This window comes from Pleurodeles waltl, chromosome 6 (genome assembly GCF_031143425.1).
Source record: "Pleurodeles waltl isolate 20211129_DDA chromosome 6, aPleWal1.hap1.20221129, whole genome shotgun sequence".
In the NCBI taxonomy this organism is placed as follows: Eukaryota; Metazoa; Chordata; class Amphibia; order Caudata; family Salamandridae; genus Pleurodeles; species Pleurodeles waltl.
The window spans coordinates 1227386651-1227409082 of NC_090445.1; the positions used below are offsets into that span (position 1 = coordinate 1227386651).

The 22432-nt window shown below is 45.8% G+C and overlaps 1 protein-coding gene across 2 annotated transcripts in view; it reads right to left on the minus strand.

Moving 5' to 3' along the window:
* The window catches only part of SEC24C (SEC24 homolog C, COPII coat complex component), a 1280009-nt gene extending 1269511 nt beyond the window's left edge, over nt 1-10498 (minus strand). For both annotated transcript variants that reach the window (XM_069240542.1, XM_069240541.1), the window contains exon 1: nt 10370-10498. The gene's annotated coding sequence lies outside the window, so the exon portion shown is untranslated. The remainder of the gene's footprint in view (nt 1-10369) is intronic.
* Between the last annotated feature and the right edge of the window lie 11934 nt (nt 10499-22432).

Below are 22432 nucleotides of genomic sequence, written 5' to 3' on the forward strand. Positions count from 1 at the left end.
GTGTCCTTAGCGGCTCCACAATACTATCCTGAGTTGTTTTTCTCTGAAGTTCCCTTTTCTGCTGGCAGAAGCACCTCTGCACATAAACAATGCAAACCTCTGAGCTGTGTGCCATCACTCTTCAAATACGCCCTTTCCAAATGGAGTTCCTGTTTTTTTTTCTCCAGTTTCTCTGTAGTCAGCAGTTAAGGAGACATGGTTATTACACCAAAATAAACAAGCACTGCCACAACTAATAGGTCTGGGCTTGCATTTTTAGTTCTGGGAGCTGAATATATAGTTGTATTTTATTACTCTGTCATTCTTTTTTCATGTGGTTATGTCCTCTAAGGGCTGACTGTATGGGTTACATGACCATGTTTCTTATGATTAATATTTTTGCTGTGGTGTCGTCTGTTTTTAGCATTACATTCCAATGCCAAAAGTTTATTTCTGAAAAAGGTTTTAGTGGGTTTATATAACTGTATGTGTTTTATTAATCCCTCCCTATTGCAATTATGACCATGATTCAGGCCAATTTAACATCCTTATTACACTATGTTTAAACACTCCTGATATATTTGGGTGACCCTTCCAGTCTATTTCTCTTGTTACTCCATAGCTGTCCTGTGTCTATTTTTTGTGGGGAGGGGGAATTGTGTTAGCTAGCCATCAACTCTGATGGTGGGGTGCTTAAAGTAGTAATCTATTGGAATTAACATGGCAGATTTAAATTAGAATGCTAAATGGCAATATTTTCATTTTTTTCTGCGGATAGAAGAAAGTTAATGGAAGTGCTTTAGTTATATGCAGGGCCATTGGAATTATATTTCAGGAAAATATCAAATTATAAGGCGGGGTTGACAAATTTATGTGGCAAGAAAAGTCCAATTATGAATTTAAAATGCCAATAGCTCTCACTCAAACAAATACAAGACCTATTGCATATGCTTGTTTCCATTTACCAGCAATTACCTTAAGCCATCCACATCCTCAGACATACAAACATAATCTCAGCAAACAAACACTGCTCATTTACAACATACAAACTACCTACAATTCAGGGTCTCAACAACCACTACACTTTCCAAATAAAATATTCGCAAAAAATGCAACTACAGAAAAAACATTTTTCTTAACTACTGTGAAATTTTAGGTACCATTTCTTTGAACCATCATTTATTCAAATGTGTTGATGAATGCTAGCATTTAAAAAAAACTATGCATAATGGAAATATCAATGTAACCAGTTTTCAACAAGGTTATGGGAAACATGAAAACAAAAAAGCATTGGTAAAGCCAATAGGTTCGACATTGGTAGTCATTATTATAACAAGCACTGAAAAGCAGCAAAAATATGTTTTGGTCTCAAAAAGCACACATTTTCCCAGTAGTTCCTAGCACTGAACAAAATAACTGTGCTGAGACGCTCCTTGTGGAAGTGCACAATGGTGTCACTCATAGTCGAGTCAGCCAACCAGATAGCTAGAGAGAGGCTGAATTTCATTAAAAACAAAACAAAAGTGTACCCAATTAGTGCAGATTTACGCCTTTCATGAATTACGAAGAATATATAGAAGAAGGCTGGGAAATGGTAACCCTAGAAAATATTTGTGAACTACATTTTAGCATGAGCAAGGGCATATGTGTAGATTTGCGCAAGAAAAAAATCTGTTGAGTGTTTACAAGTTCACTTGCCCTCTAACCACCTTTTTCTGCCCAAGTCGGAAATACATTTCCAAGCTTTCTTAGGACGGGAAAAGAGAAGAGCTGATGAAAATCCCCAAAACATGCAAGTTAGTGGGTTTGCACACACTGAATAGGGTATTCAAACCCTTGAACTATTGCATACTACCTCCAGCCCCAGTATGTACATTTGTGGAAAGAAGACACAATAAAGGAATTGCTCAAATTCAAACCCTACTACAGTATTATCTCTGGCATGATCAGAAAGGCCATTATTGGAGCTCTTACATAATAAGATTGTTGCCATAATTTGTCACCGCACTACATGGCACCAAAGGGACAAGCAGATTTTGTTACAGGATAAGTATATTTAAGAAGCAATTTGTCCCATGGACAACTGGATATTTTATTAAATTCCACACCCCTGTGTCACCAACACAATATATTATACATAACCTTAATCCCTTCAAACACATGGTCCCCGTTCATACAAAACACCAGCTCTACCCACTATCAGACCCCTTCCATTGCCACCAACCCTATACTCGACCCTCTCATATTATCACTCAACAACCTCCTCCTCTTTTTAACAAAGAGGCAACCAAGCAATCCTTACATACTGCTCCACAGCCTTTCTGCCATCAACTTTAATAAAACACTCATCACCCTTGTATATCTCCTCTCACATACACTCTCCTCCAATGCACATCACAATACCTTTACCATTTAACTGGACTTTACACCCAAATCCTTCACCACAATTCACTACATCAATCTCTTATCTCACTACTCCACAAAACAAAACACTCACACCAGCTGTTAGACCTGACAGCCTTAGGGTGGTCATCCCCCAACTTTGTGCCTGCCTCCCTCCACTTTTCTGACACTCTTTTGCTGGTTTTAGAAGTCTGCGCACTTTACCACTGCTAACCATTGCTAAAGTGCATATGCTTTCTCCCTTAAACATAGCAACATTGGTTCATTCCAAAATAGCATATTTGATTTACTTGTAAGCCCCTAGTAAATTGCACTACATGTGCCCAGGGCCTGTAAATTGAATGCATCTAGTGGGCCTGCAGCACTGGTTGTGCCACCCACATAAGTAGCCCCTTAACCATGTCTCAGGACTGTCATTACAAGGCATGTGTGTGCAGTTTCACTACCACTTTGACTTGGTATTTAAAAATACTTGCCAAGCCTTAAACCCCCTTTTTCCTACAAATAAGTCACCCCTAAGGTAGGCCTTAGGTAACCCATAGGGCAGGGTGCTATGTAGGTAAAAGGCAGGACATGTACTTGAGTGTTTCATATGTCCTGGTAGTGGAAAACTTCTACAATAGTTTTCCACTACTGCGAGGCCTGCTCCTTTCAAAGGATAGCATCAGGGCTACCCTCATATAGTGTTTGAGTGGTAGATAGAGATCAGAAACGGGTAACCAGCTCATATTTAGTACAGCCAGAATGGTGATAGAAAATCATGCTTAGTGGTGAGGTTGGATTTTATATTACTATTTTAGCAATGCCACTTTAGGAAAGTCAGCATTTCTCTGCACTTAAAATCCATCTGTACCTTACATCCTGTCTCCAATCAACGTTTGGGGTGGGCTGGTTGACAGCTTCCCTGTGCATTTCACCCAGACAACCACAAACACAGGATACTGAGTCACACCTGCACTCATCTGCATACTGAATGGGCTGAAAGGGTGGAGGGCCTGACACTTACATTTCAAAGGCTAGTAGCCTGCCCTCACACAATGGATTGCAGAACCCCCTACTGGGACCCTGGCATACTGACCCATACTGAAAGAGGACCTTGTGCACTGCAAAACCACTCTTTGAAGTCTTCCCTACTTCAAAGGCATTTTAGGGTATATAAACTGGGTGCCTGACCCCCGCCAAATCAGACTCTTCTGGACCTGAACCTGCAACCTGTCAAGAAGAACTATCTGGACTGCTTTGCTGAGAAGGACTGCTGCCCTGCTGCCTTGCTGCCTTGCTGCCCTATGACTTTGAGGAGACATGCTCTCCAAGGTCTTGGATTGAGCTTGCCTCCTGTTTTCTGAAGTATCAAGGCCAAAAAGACTTCATATCTTCAGGAAAGTCCTTGTGCGCCAAAAACCGATGCACAGCCTGCTGGAAACGACGCACAGCCATTTTGTGGCCGAGAAATCGGCGCACAGCTGAGCTAGAACAACACAGCCCAACTTCCTGAGTGAAGTATCGACGCAGCGTCTGCCTTGCGGACGGAAATTTGACGCGCAGCCCTCCTGGATCAACACACAGTTTAACTGGAACAATGCGGCCCGACTCCCTGAGTGAAGAACCGACGCAGCACCTTCCGTGTGACATAAAATTAGATGTATCAAGTACCGCATGGACGCAACATCTGTGACTTCTTTCAGCACGCCCAGGATTTTCCCTGCATCAACCTTGGGCGTCAAAAATATCCCCGCACCGCAGTGAGGGACCAAGACTGCGCGCCGGGAATTGATGCAAAGCCCCTTGCAGCCTAGAAAGAAACAAAACATCTTCTGTGCCACGTCGGAAAATTCAACACACCCTATTTTTTTTTTTATCATCTCCTCTTCTGCAGACTCCATGCGTGGTATTTTTTACGCAAACCAGGTACTTTGTGCAAACAAGAGACAACTGTTGATTTCTAAGATTAAAGACTTTTTTAATCTTGCAAAAGTGAAAATTCAACTTGTGCTTAATGAATCTTTTTCGTTTTTGGCCTTAATTTAACCAGATGAATATCATATTTTTCTAAACCTGCGTTGTGTATTTTTGTGGTGTTTTCACTGTGTTATGATTTACTGCACAAATACTTTACACATTGCCTTCTAAGTTAAGCCTGACTTCTCAGTGACAAGCTACCAGAGGGTAGGCACAGGATAATTTGGACTGTGTGTGACTTACCCTGACCAGGACTGTGGTCCCTACTTGGACAAGGGTGTATACCTCTGCCAACTAGAGACTCCATTTCTAACATTGGTGATCAGCGGTGAGGATAGGACTTGTGTTTGTGCAGCAATATACAATAGCTACGTGTACACTACCTACCCCCAGTTAAAGGTCAATTTGATTTTTTTCTGCAATCTTTCCTCCTTGACCTATTAATCTAATCCTAAACAACATGTCTCTGGCTGGTTCTCGAGGAGAAGCTGGAGAGTTTCACCTAGCTAAGCTAGAGATATACACTGTCAGCCAGCTGAAAGGGTTCTCTAAGGGAATAGGAGTACCTACCCTGGGTGGCTCCAGGAAGGAGGAGTACCAAAAGGCACTGAGGGCCTGGGCTGAAGCCCTTTCACAAGAGGATATTGAGGTGAAGGAGTCAGGATGGCTCTCCAGGGGATTTGCCAATAGCAGTGGGGGGGGTGACACCCCTGGATTTGTGCCATTTGCTAAACCAGGGAGCAGGGTCTCAAATCAAGGCCTGATCACAAAGGAAAGGAGGGAGGGGAGAGAGTTTCAACTGCAATTGGCAAGGTTAAACATTGAGGCAGACGAAAGGAAGGCTGAGAGGGCCTTGACTGAAAAGGAACTACTTCTGGCTCATGAAATGAGTCTAAAAGAGCTAGACCACAAGTCAAAGCACTCTGAGTTCAGCAGTAATGGTGGCAGCATACAGGACCTGCTGGAGACAGAAAGGTGTGTATACCCAAAGATGTAGTGCCAAGTTATGTGATGGGAGATTACAATGACAAATGGTTTGATGCTTATGAAGTTGCACTAAGGGCTTATGGGCTTCCTGAAGAGCAATGGGGAGGGGGCCTGTGGAAACATGTACCAGCAATTGGTAAGGACACACTCCTCACATAAGAACCAGGGGACCGTAACACATACCCACCCCTGAATGCCATTTTAACTGACAAGTTTGGACTGACCCCTGAAAAGTATCGCCAGAAATTCAGGGACAGCATCAAACATTCCCACCAAACTTGGGTAGACTTATGATTCTTCTAGCAAGGCACTGAATGGATGGTTGCAGGCAGCAAAACGTTTAGGAAAGCTGATTAAAAGGAGAAAATAATTCAATATAAACCTAGATAAATGCTGGTGGTAATAGCCATTACTAACCCAAGTCAGATACAGCTGAATAGAGTTAACAGTCTTTATCAAACAATGGTCCCGAGCAACTAGTTTCTGCATCCATGGCCTTCCTGGCATCAGAAAGACATGATAACAAATTCTGTTTGACCAACACATAATTAGCCTTGACAATTTCTTCGGGGTGCATGAATAAGCTAGGACAACCCAGAGCTGTAAGTTCAGACTTAATGTATCTCAGCCCTGGAATCGCTTTCGAGTTGTCTGGAGAGAGAGCGAGAGAGCGCCCCTGATTATCATCCTATTAGGATTTGGCTCATTGATTGCTTTGTCAGATCAAAATTAAGCATAGTAGAGGCCTCAGTTTGATGATACTTGAAATACACTTCGGATAAAGTTCCTCATGCGCCGCAAATGTTGAGGAACTCTGTGGTGCCTCAAACAACCACCTGCAAACGTATTTTCTTCAGCTGGACAGGACCACAATCCTGGGACCCACCAGTTGTCACTGCTGTAGCATGCTGCAGAAACACACTTAGCATTGTAAATATGGATCAAGTCTTCTACGGGTTTCATGACCACCCTTAAACTGAAATCCAGGACCAACTACATAATCTGGCTAGTTTAAGTATGTTCAAAACTAAAGACTGGCCACTAGAGGTCTTGTCATCAAAAAAGAATGCCTAGATGAATAAAAGAACGAACGTGGGTGATCTTGGTGTTAATACAGAAGTGACTTGATTTTGGTAGGTTTAACACCAGTGACCATCATAAAAGATTTCAAAATGTACTTCTACTACAGACACAAGCATTGGCAAAGCCAAGAAGCCTCGCCTATGCAAGAGCTATTGGCTTCGCCAGTGTGTTTTAACCATGGTGTTCAGCAGCGTGGCTGCTGGAGTGTGGTAGAGTGGAATGGCAAAAAGTTGAGTAGAGAGAAGTGGCAGTGTCGTATATTGGAGTGGAATAGTGTGGAGTCATGTGGAGTGGCATACACTGGAGTGGCACAGAGTGGACTGGAGTAGTGTTGCAGAGTTTAGTGGTGCATAGTGCAGTGGCACTGAATTCAGAACCGTGCAGTGCAGCCCTGTAGAATGCAGTGGCATAGATTAGAATGGTGAGTGGGCAAGGGCGCATAGTAGAGCCGAGTGGCATAGAGTGCAGTAGCGCAGAGTGCAGAGCAGCACAGAATTGTGCAGAGTATAGTGCCACAGAGTGCAGTGGCATATAGTGAGCAGAGTAGAGTGGCATAGAGTTCAGTGGCGGAGAGTGCAGTGTTACAGAACAGAGGTTCAGAGGGAAGTGATGTAGAGCAGAGAGCAGTGGCATAGAGTACATTAATTCACAGAAGAGTGCAGTGATGAAGAGTAGTGATTAAGAGTGGAGTAGAGTAGAATGCAGTGGCATGGGGTTGAGCAGCACAAAGCAGAGTAGAGGGGCATAGAGTAGAATGTTTCAGAGTAGCGTGAAGTAGAGTGGAGTGGTGCAGGGTAGAGTGCAGTTGCGTAGAGTGGCATTGAGGGCAATGGCATAGAGTAAAGTTGGGTAAAGTTCAGTGCCATAGAAATCAGTGGTGCAGAGTAGATTAGAGTGATGTACAGTGGATTGGCTTATAGGGCAGGGGCATACAGAGTTGAGTATTACAGAGTAAAGTGCAGTGACACAGAGTGGCGTCAAGTGAGGGGAGTAGAGGAGTTGTGCAAAGTAGACTGGTGTGGCCTAGACCCGAGTTGTGTAAACTGCAGTGGTGAAGAGTGCATTGTCATAGAGGAGTGATACAAGATAGAGCAGATAGGCGTAGCGTGAAGTGACACAGAGTGAGGTTGTGTGGTGTAAAGTGGAGTGGTGCACAGTAGAGTGGCATAGGGTGGTATAGAGTTGAGTAGCGGAGAGTGAAGTATTTATGGTGTGGTGGCACACTGCCATTACAGACAACACATTCTCAATTGAAATGACCATTACATTTGCAGAGACACAGTTTTACTAATAAAACTACACAGTGCACAGATGAAAATGTGTGGAAATTGCATCACCTACTTTAATGATTCATTTTGATCATATTAACGTATTTGTTTCCAACACACTTTAGAAATAATAAAAAGTGTGCTTGATGTGTGTGTTCATAATTCTGATATATTCTGAAATACTTACAGTTCATTTAAACAATGTTGTGTGCTAGAAAAAGGGACAAAAACAACAAAACAAAAAAAACAAAAAAAAAAAAAACTTTCTTATCCCCAGTTTCCAGCAAGATTGTGTCATAAGTCCTCCAAACTTTGAAGTCCAAGAAAGAACAGTAAATAAGCGCCATTGGAAAACAGTGCCTGACATTCGGCCTCTGTCTTTGCAAACCTGTCTCAGCAAATGTGACGAGTTAAGAGCAAGATTTCAAGGCTTGTTAACAGAAAGCAAATTAATGGAAGGATACATGAAACACGGTTTAGGCAAAGGGAGGGAAGAACTGAACAGGGAGTGCCTAAAGCACAAAACAAAAAACAGCAAATGGAAAGCCAGACAGTGAGAGTTACAACAAAGCCAATGGTAATCGACAAGTGGAATGCATTCCAAGGTCAACATTCTGAAAGTCCCCAAGGTGTCTTCAGCAAACCAGACAGCTGTGTCGTCTGGTAGGCTTCAACTCAAAAATAAATAAATAGAAAAAACTTCAACTCTCTCCAATTCACTACTCTAAGTCTTACTCTATAGCTCTTTCGATGCTTCCTCTGCCTCAGCTGTTCGAGTTATCTCAAACCTGATTGAACCACTATGATCTCCATAATAACCCTTTCTAAGCTCTTCCCTTTTCTGTCCCTCCTTTTACTCATCCCAAACTACATTTTACTACTATGATCCCTCAAACAACACTTTCTAGACTCATCCCAAACCTCATCTCACTACTATAATCTCCCTAATAACCGTTTCTAAACTCATCCCTCTTCTATCCCTCCGGATATGCATCTCAAACCTCATTTTACTACTATCATCTCCCAAACAACACTTTCTAGACTCTTCCCTCCTCTATCCCTCCTTTATCCTTTTCAATCCAACTAACAGACTCACATGTCCATTACCCGAATTAACAATTTAGGGAACTAGTCCAATTTGGGCTACAGACTAGCTTCTTACTCACCAAAAAGAGAATCAACAGGTCACCAGGGGGTAGTAACACTACAATCACAGTAAATATTGCGAGACCTTTGAGAAATTGCAGACTTCCTTTGTATCTTCATAACTATGCAAGTTAAGTTTATTTATGTGAAATAACCCTATTTTGAGCATTTTGCCTTTTTAAAATGGGGGGTTCTGTGTGCGTTTCAAGTGTACATGTATGGAATAAAAGGTAGGTAATCTTACACCGTACCGCTTTACATCATGCTTTGTTAAATTCTTATAATATTGTAACCTGACATTCGGAACTAGGACAGTTGGTTCCTGGCCAGCTTGAGATAACTACGCCTGTGATGTGTTTGTTTCTTCAATAAAGCTTATTGATCACAACTTTGTTTGGGGACGTTCCAGCACAATAGTGAACAACACTGCCATACAATGTTAACCTCGTTTTACTGTAAATGCAGCAACTGGTGCGTACTACTCTTGTCTGCCGTGCATTAATAATACACGTAAAAAAGTTTTATGTAGGACTTGAACTACCTTAACACTATTTATTTCAAATGTCTTTGATCTATGTTTATGCTTCAAGGTGTGGCACTTCATCAGGGAGTCCAAAATGTGTCAGACCTCATGTATAAATAATTAAAACACTTCTTTTTTACCTCACATTAATCATCGACATATGCATTCAAATTTCCACTTGCACTCGACGCAGTTTAGAAACTGTTTGGTCACTGGATAGGACGGTCACAAAAAATACGCCTATAGGTTACCAAACAGAAAGTCTCACTCCATTTTGGTACTGCTAACTAGATTTTCCTCTACATCGATGACTTTTCACTAGCTACACTGGATCGGAGAGGCGCCCCAACCCCCTCACAGCTGATTCTCGTTAACTTTTCATAATTCCATTCTCCCTAAGGTTTTAATATCTACGTTATCTGGAAAGAACTATACTGCTAGCCTTTTTCTGGACCACTAAAGTGCCTTTGTGGTCTTCCTATTTAGCTCTATGTCAGACCCATACAACTCAACTGAATCTGCGTAATAGCGCATTTACACTGCTCTTGAATGCACGGAAAAACAATTTGGCTTTTTAGTGTAACAAGGAAATTCCGTGGCTTTTATTTGCCTTATAGAAACAGTCCTTAACTTTTGTTCACGTTTAAGTGATAGCTCGCTGGCCTGCAGTGTAATCGCTGAGAAGACCCGCCCGTGACTTACAACCCTTGAAGGTATGCGACAGCCATCTTACCGGAACAGACCCCCGATAGTCACTTAACCATTTATTTAGAATAAATGTTCTGCCACACCTTTGTATCTCCTGAGTGATCCAATAAAATATGATTGTTCCTTTGGGATAAGTGGTCTCCTAGCCAAACTCAAGATAACCGCATCTACCCATTAGACAACCCACTGCCATGCTTTTTAAAGGTGTTAACGCTGTAATACAATTTACAAGCACCTCAAGAACACCACTGTAATACTCCCTTCATAAGATTTTCTCCCAGCAATGACACAATAAAGCTTGCCCTCGACTTACAAGGTCTGTACGTAAATTCACCCCAACGTCCGTTGTCAGTAATTGATCTTTATACGGTCGGTGTTTGTCAGTATTTTCAGCACTTCCACGTCCTCCGCAATTTCAGTACTTCCGGGTCGCGCGACTTCCAATCCCAAAGCTGATCATGCTCTGAGAGGAAGGGGGGGTGATCGTAACATGTAAAGTGGCCTAGGATTGGTGGATTTTTAGTAACCTCAGCTAATAGTAGCTCTTTACACAGAAATCCGAAGCGCCCATTCGCTGTGGCGTCCGTACTAGGGGATTCTTGCTGTGTATTAAAAATATTGGCATTCATTACAAGATCAAGCGGTCTGAATTTCGATTTTTATAGTGCGATGATTGCCAAAAGTGGTGGCAAGTCGTATTGGGGGAAATAAGCTTACAGTCAATGAGTGACTGGGAAGGTTGGTGGTTTGTGGACTGTTAAACTGTTTGCTGCCAGGCCCTTCCCCCTTCCTGTTTTGCCAAGCCTCTTGTTTTGGGCCATTTGGGATAATTCGCACTTAGGCCCCCATAACTTTTTGTCCACTTAAGCTATCCATGGCAAATTTGTGTCTTTTTTTTCCCCAACATCCTGGAGATTCTAAAGGTACTAGGAGTTTGTGTGTTCCTCTGATGGGGATCGAGATTTAACCAAAATACAGCTAAAATATGGGGTTTGACTGAAAAACGAGGGAAAACCATTGCAGGAGAAACAATCTAGTTATTTCCCTACAAATGGCATCAACAAAGGGGTTGTAGTACTAAAACCACCATCTTCCCATCTTTCAGGGACAGGCAGACTAGAATCAGAAAGACATGTTTTTCAACACAGTTTTGGCATTTTACTGGGATACCCCATTATTCTTATTTTTTGTGCTTTCAACCTTCTTCCAGTTAGCTATAGATATGGGTGTGAAAACAATGGTGGATCCCGGAAAACCATCTCCCTTGTGTGGGTGCCCACAGCCGTGTCAGCCTAAAAACATTAAACCAAAATTGTGCTTATCAGCTCGCTGCGATATCCCCTCAATCTCTGCACGTTTTTTGGCCCTTCCCTCTTGCAGGCACTTGGGCCACCCACACAAGTGAGGTATCACTTTACTCAGGAGACCAAGGGGAATGCTGAGCATTAGGAAATCTGTGCTGGCCCAGTGATCTCAGACATAAATGTGTTTGTTTTTTAAAGCTAAATTTGAGGTTTGCTGTTTCAGAGAGCCCTTACTGAACCCCGGCCCCAACCGTGCTTCCTTCCTCTTGCCTGCTGTACCCTGAGGGGCCTGTGAGTCCACTGGACCGGGGAGGCTTCCCCTGCCCGTTCAGGGTCCACGTATGGGCCACGGCTCCTGCAGGTCCCTGGGTAGGAGCCTGGGGCCTAGGCTTCGTCCCCCAGCCTGCCATGTGGCAAGGCGCCTGGGACAGAGTCTGAAGAGGCCTCCCCTGTGTGACCTTGTATAGAGAGCCCCGACTGGGCCCTGGGGTGGGCATTCCCTTCCTCATGTCTGCCGTACCCTGAGGGGCTTGGACCTGGGAGGCCACAGGGCCTGGGGAGGCTTCCTCTGCCGGTTTGGGGTCAGGGGCCCAAGCGGGGCCCTGGACTAGGGCTCCAGTGGACCCCAGGGAAAAAGCGCCCATCCTGGGCTCTGTCCTCCGGCCCACCTTGCAGCAAGGCACCTGGGTCTGGGGAGGCCTCTCTTGCGTGGCCATGTTCAGTGAGCCCCTACTGGGCGCAAGGCCCCCTCCGGCCCCTGGGCCGGGCACTCCCTTCCTCCAGTCTGCCATCTTCTGAGGGGCCTGGAAGTCCACCTGACCCAGTGACGCTTCCCCTGCTGGTTCGAGTTCAGGGGGCCAGGCCAGGGCTCCAGCGGGCCCCATGGTAGGAGCCCTTATCCTGGGCTTCTGCCGTGTGGCAAGGTACCTGGGACGGGGTCGAGAGAGGCCTCTCCTGCGTGGCTGTGTTCAGAGAGCCCCGACTAGGCCAATGGCTCTGGAGCAGGTGCTCTCTTCCTCCAGCCTGCCATACCCTGAGGGCCCTGGGCCTGGGGAGGCTTCCCCTGCAGGTTCCGGGGCCCCAGCAGGCCCCAGGATGGGAGCCCCTGGCCTGGGCTTCGTCCTCCAGCCCGCCGGGTGGCAAGGCACCTAGGACAGGGTCTAGGGAGGATTCCCCTCCATGGCTGTGTTCAGAGAGCCCTCACCGGGCCCTCGGGCTGGTGCTCCCTTCCTCCAGCCTGCCGTGCTCTGATGGGCCCGGTTCTGGGAGTTCACCGGGTCTTGGGAGACTTCCTGCTGCAGGTTTGAGATTAGGTGCTCGGCGCCAGGGTGGGAGCCCCCGTCCTTGGCTTCGTCCTCCGGCCCACCTTGTGGCAAGGCGCCTGGGATGGGGGTCTGGAGAGGCCTCCCGTGCATGGCTGTGTTCAGAGAGCCTCCACCGCGCCCTGGGGAGAACGCTCGCTTTCTCCAGCCTGCCGTACCCTGAGGGGCCTGGAAGTCCACCGGGCCTGGGGAGATTATCCTTGCCGGTTTTGGTTCAGGGGCCTTGGCCCCAGGCCAGGGTTTTCAGTGGGCTTCGGGGGGGGGAAGCCCACGTCCTGTGCTTCGTCCTCCATATAGCAAGGCGCCTGGGACAGGGTCCGGAGAGGCCTCCCTTGCATAGCCATGAGCAGAAAGCCCTGACCGGGCTCTCGCCAGGCCCAGGGGTGGGCACTCACTCCTCCAGCCTGCAGTACCCTGAGAGGCCCAGGCCTTGGAGACCACCGGGTCTGGGGAGGCTTCTCCTAGTGGTTCAGGTTCAGGGCCCCTGCGGGGCCAGGCCTCCGGAGGGCCCCAGGGGGAACCCCCATCATGGGCTTCCTCCTCTGGCCCAACATGTGGCAAGGCTCCTGGGGCAGGGTCCGGGGAGGCCTCCCCTGTGTGGTTGTGTTCAGAGAGTCCCGACCGGGCCCCCGGCCTTCACTGAGCCCTATGGCGGGCACTCCCTTTCACCAGCTTGCTGTACCCTGAGGGGTTCGGGCCTGGGGAGGCTTCCCCTGCCGGTTTGGGTTCAGGGGCCCCGGCTGGGCCCCAGGGAAAGAGCCTCTGTCCTAGGCTTCATCCTCTGGCCCGCCGGGTGGCACTCCCTTTGGGGAGGAGGACACCGACCTAACCCTATTGGTCCCTGTCCTCCAATTCAAGATGGAGGTTTTTGCAAGGAGGGGGTCACTTCAGCTCTGGATACCTTAGAGGCGGTCCCAGCTGAAGAGGTCACTCTGCCTTGTTTTCCCTAATTTTCTCACCGGACTCTCCACCAAAAGTTGGGATTTTTCCAGGGGGCGGGCACCTCCACTAGCTGGAGTGCCCTAGGACACTGTAACAAAGGGCTGAGCCTTTGAGGCTCACTGCCAGGTGTTACAGTTCCTGCAGGAGGGAGGTGTGAAGCACCTCCACCCAGTGCGGGCTTTGTTTCTGGTCACAAAAAGCACAAAGGCTTTCACCCCATTTGGTAAGAAACTTGCCTGGCAGTGGCAGGCTGGCACAGACCGGAAAGACCTAGACTAGAAGTTTGGTTAAAATACAGGGGGCATCTCTAGGATGCCCTCTGGGTGCATTTTTCAATAAATCCAACACTGGCATCAGTGTGGATTTATTGTGCTGAGAAGTGTGATACCACACTTACCAGACTCCAGTGAAGCCATTATGGAGCTGTGGAGTTCGTAATTACAAATTCCCTGCCCATATACTTAGTATGGCTACGCTGCGCTTACAATGTCTAAGAATGGACCTAGGCACTGTAGGGGCATATTGCTCATGCAACTATACTCACCTGTGGTATAGTGCACCCTGCCTTAGAGCTGTAAGGCCTGCTAGAGGGATGACTTACCTATGCCACAGGCAGTGGTTTGTGGGCATGGCACTCAGAGGGGTACCATGTTGAGTTTGTCTTTTTCTCACCACCAGCACACACAAGTTGCAATGGCAGTGTGTATGTGCTTGGTGAGGGGTCCTCCAGGGTGGCATAATACATGCTGCAGCCCTTGGGGACCTTCCCTGGTCACAGAGCCCTTGGTACCAGTGGTACCTTTTTGCAAGGCACTTAACTGTGTGTCAGGGGTGTGTCGGATTGTAGGAACAATGGTACAGTTTTTAGGAATGATCACTGGAGCTGGGACCTGTTTAGCAGGATCCCAGTACTCTCTCAGTCAAGTCAGCATCAATATCAGGCAAAAAGTGGGTGGGAGACCATGCCAAAAGGGGCTCTTTCCTACAGCACCTCTGTCAGAAACCACCTCCATAGGAAACCCTACCCTGGTAAAGATACCAAAAAGTTCTTTGGCTACTGCTGTAGCTGTAGTAGACCTAAGGGGAATTGCTTCAGGATATCTGGTAGCATGATCCACTACTACCAGTATATACTGGTTTCCTGAGGCTGTGGGTGGTTCAAGTTGACCCACTATGTCCACACCAATACTTTCAAATGGACCCCCCACCACAGGTAGTTGAATTATGGGGGGCTTTTGATCTCCACCTGCCTTACCACTGGCGTGGCAGGTGACACAGGAGCTGCAAACTCCTTCACCTTTTCGAACATGTTGGGCCAGTAGAAATGGCTGACAAGCGATTCCATGTTTTAGTTTGGCCCAGATAGGGGAATGTCATGTGCTAAAGGGAGGATTAATACCTTAAACTGCTGAGGCACTACCACTCTCCTGGTTGCACCAGGTTTGGGGTCTCTGGCCTAAGTGTGTAGGAGTCCATCTACCCAATAGACCCTTTGGGAGCCACTGATATCTCCCTTTTCCTGTGCAGCTGCTTCCTGCCTCAGGCCTTCAAGAATGGGGCCACTCTTTTGTCCATGGCACAGCTGTTACCTTGAGGGCCACTCTGGGCCCAAGAGCTCGAACTAATAATGATCTATTTTGTTTGCTTAACAAATTACTGATCATGCTGTAATGCAGGAACTTTACCTAAATTGCATTACCCTAACGCGACATGGGTGGCACTTGGCAGGACTGGTTATAAAATGCTAAGGAGGGCATGCTCACTAGTGCTATACTTTATAGTAAAAGCCTGAGTGCAAGTAAATAAAATGTAAATACAAAACATTTCGATTCAAATAGACAGTGCAAAACTTAAACAGTACAATAAATTATGCATCCTTAATACAATGCCAAGGTAGACAGTAAAGTTTTTGTGGAGAATTACTAATACAATACTTCTGTCATGTGTTACCTAATCTAACTTGATACACAACATATAAAGATACTGAGCCAAGAAGCAGTTACAAGAAGCCTGTGCTAACCTCACAAGACTAATATAAACCCACAAAGCAATTTAAGCAAAATAATGTTTATAATACATAAAAACATTTAAAATATATTTAATTTTTTTTTTTTTAATTTACATATTTGTGCAATCTGTTTCAGTATTAGGGGCAAATAAGCAATGGCGAGATTCCGCCACTGAAGTTATATTGTACTTAATAAACAGTGGTCTTAACAATTGATGGCACAATGAATAAAGAAAGGGACACACAAATAGCACATAATTTAGATCTTGAACATAACTCAGACAAAAATCACAAAGCCTCTTATCCCTAGGCATACTCTCCCAAGCTCCAATAACAACTCATAGCTGAAGCAAATCCAACCTTAGTAATAATATTGTCCTGCGCACATCACGAGGAAAGCTCCATACCACATAAGGTTGCGTTTTATTTTACAAATACTGCTCTCTGCAACAATTCCATTCCATGCATGCTGAGCACAAAGCAAAAACTTTCTTTTCAGACTCATTTCATAGATGGATTTTTTAATCAAATTCTTTAAAAGACAGTTGGAAAAAGGCGCCATTTAATTCTGGCCAATATCAAACCTATCCAAAGCTTTCAAATAATTTGAGAAGAGAGCACTCTTTTCCTTCAAGTTGTAGAATATTTCATGTCTTAATGCCGCCAGGATAAAACCTGAGTTACTGTTCAATAAATTGCTCCCCCACCTCAAAACTGCTGCCATAACACAGTTGTAGAGAGAAAGCCAAACTCAAGCCCAAGGGCGAAAGGGGGAAGCCAGATCATTCTAATTACAAATTTGGCCCTTCAGACTTCTAAAAAAAGGGCATATATTGCTCCTCCATTACTTCATATGCATAGCACAATGAAGGTGGTATTCTAGTCTTATAGACTTCAAGAATATGGGCAAAATGCCTTTGCTCACAGCACTTATACAGACTACAAATAGCTGAGGCCTAGGAAAATGCCTTACTTCTACACTGACTAATATGATTGTTATTTAAACAATTACTAGAAATAATTCTACCAAGGTATAGATAAAATGTCACCACTTCCAGCTTGTTATTTCCCAAAAACCAAAGAAGACCTTTCCTGACTCTACACCCATGGGATGCAGAGGTAAGCACCCCAGCTTCAAACCATTATTTGTCTCTACTCTACTAGACAAACCCTGATTTCCTCCAGCGGCGTCTGCCACAAATATCAAGGGGAGAAGCAAGTAAATAAAAACAAATTACTTACAGTTTGTTGTCGCCGCAGCTGCCGTCCTCTCCTGCTGCCTCCCTCGTCCCCCTTGTCTGTTCTGGTGTCCCACCATTCGCTGGGACATAGGAACAGGCTCCCCAGCAATCCTGGCGCTGCTTACATGCTAAACATAGCATGCAAGCAGCAACAGGATTGGTCTGAGCAGCAGTGACTGCCACTCAGACACAACCCTGGGACCTGTGCACTTTCTCCACTCCGGCTGTGGATGGCTGTCTTAGGTGGTCCAAACACACATGCACACTCAGTGCACTCTCTCCTCACACTCTCTCCTCACCTTCCTCCCATCTTCGAAGGCCCAGCCCCACCCCTCCCTGCACCCGCTGGCTGAGCCAGCAGTAGAAAATAAAACGATATTCAAATATTGTTTAATTTTTATGCTGCTGGCTCTTAGCGAGTGGGGCGCCGCCCCTGATTGCCTCTCATCAGGACTTGAGTCCATGTGGAAGGGGGCAGGGCAATAATTAGCCAAATGAGATGAGCCAGAATCTTCAATGTAGACAGTTTCTTCCACAGCGTCCCACTGTCGACCCCATTGAACACTGTGGAGAAATCAGTTAAGGCAGAATTTATGGGCATACCCTTCCCCACCAAATATTTTTCAATCAGTGTCTGGAAAGCTGTGGTATTATCTAAGGTTCCATAGTTCTTACGAAAACCAAACTGCTCAGAGGGAATGATGTTATTACCAAAGGCCCACTCCTGGAGATGGTAAAGAATACTTTTGGCAAACTGTTTCCCAATGGCATCCAATAAGGCAATGTGCCTATAACTGGCAGGAGAGGCTTTAGGACCTTTTTTTATATAAGGGAACAGCAACACTTCCCTTCCAAGAGGATGGAATGACCCCAGTTCTTATTGCAGTATTGAAACACAGGACAAAAAAAGAGCCCATGCAGAGATTTCTTGTATAATAAGACATATCAGGAGCTCATCCGGGCCCATTGCCCCAGAGGAACCATGGGTGTTTAAGGGAATTTCCTTGTGTAACAGATTTTCAGAAGCAGAGACCACATCTTGACCAGCAGCCTGACCACAAAAGGAGCCATGAGGCCTTTGAGGCAGTTCTCAAGCTCAACCAAAACGTCTGCAGTGTTTAACATGGGTGTGGCCCCTGCCTCAATTTCTACCCCAGACCCTACAAGGCCATTAAACAAGCTTGTAGACGCAGCCATAGATGACCCATGGCCTATTCCACTAGTCTGGTGTAGGAAAGTAACCTCTTTCTTGGCATGGTTACCCCCTTTTTTCTGCCTGATGTCAGTGTGCTTGACTGTGTTCACTGGGATGCTGCTAACCAGGACCCCAGTGATTATGCTGTCTCTCCCAAAACTCTGTATTTCATCCACAATTGGCACACTGGTGCCCCATTATAAGTCCCTAGTATATGGTACCTAGGTCCCCAGGGCATTGGAGTTCCAGGGGATCCCCAAGGGCTGCAGCATATATTTTGCCACCCATAGGGAGCCCATGCAAAGGCTTCTGTAGGACTGCCATTGCAGCCTGCGTGAAAAGGTGCAAACACCTTTTCACTGCCATTTTTCACTACACCAGGTTACTTATAAGTCACCCCTGTGGTAGGCCTTCTAGCCAGAGGGCAGGGTGCAAAGCACATGTGTGTGAGGGCACCCCTTCACTAGCAGAGGTGCCCCACGAACTCCAGGCCCATTTTCCCAGACTTCGTTAGTGCGGGGCGCCATTTTATGCATATACTGGACATAGTTCACTACCTATGTCCAGCTATATAATGGTATCTCCGAACATAGGCCTGTTTGGTATCAAACATGTTGGAATCATGCCCCAAGGCTTTTGCAAACATTTGTTGTATGATTCCATGCACTCTGGGGGCTCCTTAGAGGACCCCGAGTATTACCATTACAGCCTTCTGAGGGTTTCCAGGCAGCCCAAGCTGCTGCCACCTCCCAGACAGGTTTCTGCCCTCCTGTTGCTTGAAAAGCTCGAGCCCAGGAAGGCAGAACAAAGGATTTCCTTTGGGAGAGGGGTGTTACACCCTCTCCCTTTGGAAATAGGTGTTACAGGCTTGGGATGGGTGGCCTCCCCAAGCCACTGGAAATGCTTTGAAGTGCACATTTGGTGCCCTCCTTGCATAAACCAGTCTACACCGGTTCAGGGACCCCAAGCCCCTGCTCCGGCACAGAACTGAACAAAGGAAAGGGGAGTGACCACTCCCATGTCTATTACCACCCCAGGGGTGGTGGTCAGAGCTCCTTCAGAGGGTCCCTGGGTTTTGCCATCCTGGATTCAAGGTTGGCAGGGAACTCTGGGAGCATCTGAGTGGCCAGTGCCAGCAGGTGACGTCAGTGCCCTCCCCTGATAGGTGCTTACTTGGTTAGGTGACCAATCCCCCTTTCAGGGCTATTTAGGGTCTCTCTTTTGGGTAGATCCTCAGATTCAGATTTCAGGACTCCAGCAGGAATCCTCTGCATCCTTCACTTCAACTTCTGACCGAAGAAACTGCATCTGGACTCTTCAGGAACCTACAAGCTGTAACAAAGAAGCATGATGCCTCCTGCAACATTGTATCTCCGGCTCCTTCCAGCAACTGCAACATTTCCCCGGTCGTGCATCCTCTGAAGACATCCCATCTTCAGCCTGCATCAAAAGGAAGAAAGAAACTCCCTTGGGGTGAAGGAGTCACTCCCCTGCTTCTGCAGGCACCAAATTTCACGACTTACGCACTGCTTTAACCTGGAGTCTGCAGAACGAGTGGCGAGGATCTTGTTCCTGAATGTTCGGCCTTGGCCCAGGTAGGGGCGACTCTTTCTGGTAGCCACGGTGCTGCAGGCAATGGAAACGCCAAGGGCAGGCCGTGTCCTTCAGAAGTAGTGCCAGAGGGAAAAAAAACCGAAAAGGTGAAAAAACCTCCAGAAAGGAAAAGTTCCTGAAACAGGAGCAAGAATGAAAGGTAAATACAAGGGCAAAAAGAACAGGAAACAACAGGGATGCCATCCAAACAGAAAGTGTTGCAGTGTAAGGAGTGAAAGAAGCACAGCCCTTATATACCAAAAAACAGGAAGTCGACCCACAGGAAGTGCAAGGACACCATCTTAGATAGGGAAAAACACATAGAACATAATGGACTAGGAGCCAGATAGAGTAGGGAAACTAAGCATGCTGGGTAGAGAGTGGTAATATGGGAAAAAGTAAAAACATAAAGGGAGGCACAATGCAAAAGGAAAAGAAAGCAGAAGAAAACAAGAACAGGTGAGTGGGGGGGGTTAAACCTGCCTGTAAGCACGTCGCGCTATGTAGGAACAAGGCCCCATGCCCAACTTGGGGCCTCGTACAGTGCACAGCAGGCTGGAATGTTTGGCTCGCGCCGCGGCGCAACACTAGGTCCCCCCCGAAGGTCCAGGTTTGTGCGGAAACAAGGGGTGAAAGCGATGAATCAGAAGAGGGGTGTGAAAAGAAGATGCATCTTCCCAAGAGCATTCACTGAGAGGGTAACCCTTACAATGAATCAGATACTGAAGATGGTTGTGAAAGATACGGGAGTCACAAATCTCCTGTACCTCATATTCTGGTACATCATTCACTAACAAAGGAGGAGAACAAGGGAACTGCAGAGAGTAAGGATCAGGCACATAAGGTTTAAGCTGGGAAACATGAAAGACCGGATAAATCTTCCAGGTACGAGGCAAGTGAAGACAGACAGTGACAGGATTAATCAGCTGAAGAATACGGAAGGGACTGTAGAAACGAGGTGTAAACTTGTTCTGAGAAAGTCGCAAAGGCAGAAATTTGGAAGAAAGCCAGGCTTTATCCTGGAGGTGATGTACTGGAGCAGCCCTACGCTTCTTATCTGCTATTCTCTTCAGGTATCTCTTAGTGTTCAACAAGTTAGATTGAATCTATGAATCTGTAGAAGTCGTCTGGAAAATGAAATTGCAGCAGGAAGAGAAGAGGTAGACTGATGAGTAGTAGGAAAAGAGGTAGAATGATAGCCATAAGAACAGGAAAAGGAGGTGACCTTGGAGGCACTATGGACAGTGTTGTTGTAAGAGAATTCTGCAATAGGAAGGTAAGTGTTCCAGTTACCCTGAGTGGAATTACAAAAGCAGCGAAGGTACTGCTCTAGTCCTTGGTTGAGACGTTCGGTCTGTCCATTGGTTTGGCGATGTAAACCAGATGATAGTGCTATATTGATATTTAGTATTCTACAGAAATGTTTCCAAAACCGGGAGATGTATTGAGGTCCCCTGTCGGATACAATGCTGTGTTGGAGTCCATGGAGACGAAAAATATGATGGATAAATATCTGACTTAGTTCTTGAGAGGTAGGTAATTTTTTCAGGGCAGTGAAGTGAGCCATCTTAGTAAAGGAATCTATTGTGACCATGATGACCCGGTTTCCTGCTGATGGAGGTAGTGAACACATGAAATCAGTAGAAATGGTGTGCCAGGGAGCAGGTGGAACAAGTAATGGTTGTAGTAATCCTGCAGGTCTGGTACCGGGTATTTTTACTCGGGCACATATGGGACAGGCCTGAACATATCTTTCGACATCCAATTTCCAGGTAGGCCACCAGAAGGAGCGGGAGAGTAATTCCTGTGTGGCCTTGAAGCCACTATGACCAGCAACCGGAGAATCATGGCACATTTGTAGCGCCTTTTCTCTTGCTCCGCTAGTTGGGAGGAACAACAGGTTCTTATAATAATAATAATACCCCTTCTGTTTACGTATTAGGGGGTTTAAGTTCTCTAACTCTTGATCAGAAAGATTGGAATATTCCAGTTGTACCCCATCCAGGAAAGATTGAGCTACACCAATAATTTTACTGGGCTCAAGTAGATATTGTGATGGAGTGGGAGTACAATCTGGATAACGGTGAGACAGAGCATCTGCCAGTATGTTTTGGGATCCAGGAATGTAGGTGACATAAAAGTCATACTGACTGAAGAAAAAGGCCCATCGAGCCTGACGACTGTTCTGACATTGAAAATTACGTAACCATTGTAGGTTACGATGGTCTGTTCTCACCTCAAAGGGCTCTTTGGAACCCATATGGAACTGTCTCCACTCTAGACAGGCTGTTTTCAGGGCTAATAACTCCCTTTCTAATACAGAGTAATGTAGTTCTGACACAGAGAGTACGTGGGACAAATAGAACACAGGATGTTCTAGACCGTCATCTTCTTGTTGTTGGAGTAAGGCAGCTCCGATGGCTCTTTCAGAACCATCAGTAACAACAATAAATTGTTTGTTGGTATCTGGGTGTCTCAATATCGGTGCTTGAGTGAAGGCTTCTTTTAGACTTTGAAAAGCTGTTCAGCCGCCCTTGTCCAGATAAAGCCTTTACTTAAATTCTCCTTCTTTAATGTTTGAGTTATGTGGCTGGTTTGTTCTGCAAAATCAAAAATAAACTGTCACTAAAAGTTAGCCAGTCCTAGAAAACATTGTGTTTCCTTAATAGAGGAAGGGGAAGGCCAGTCTAGGATGGCTTGTACCTTTTCCGGGTCCATAGCTATTCCAGTGGGACTAAGGTGATAACCTAAATATTTGACTTCGGTCTATC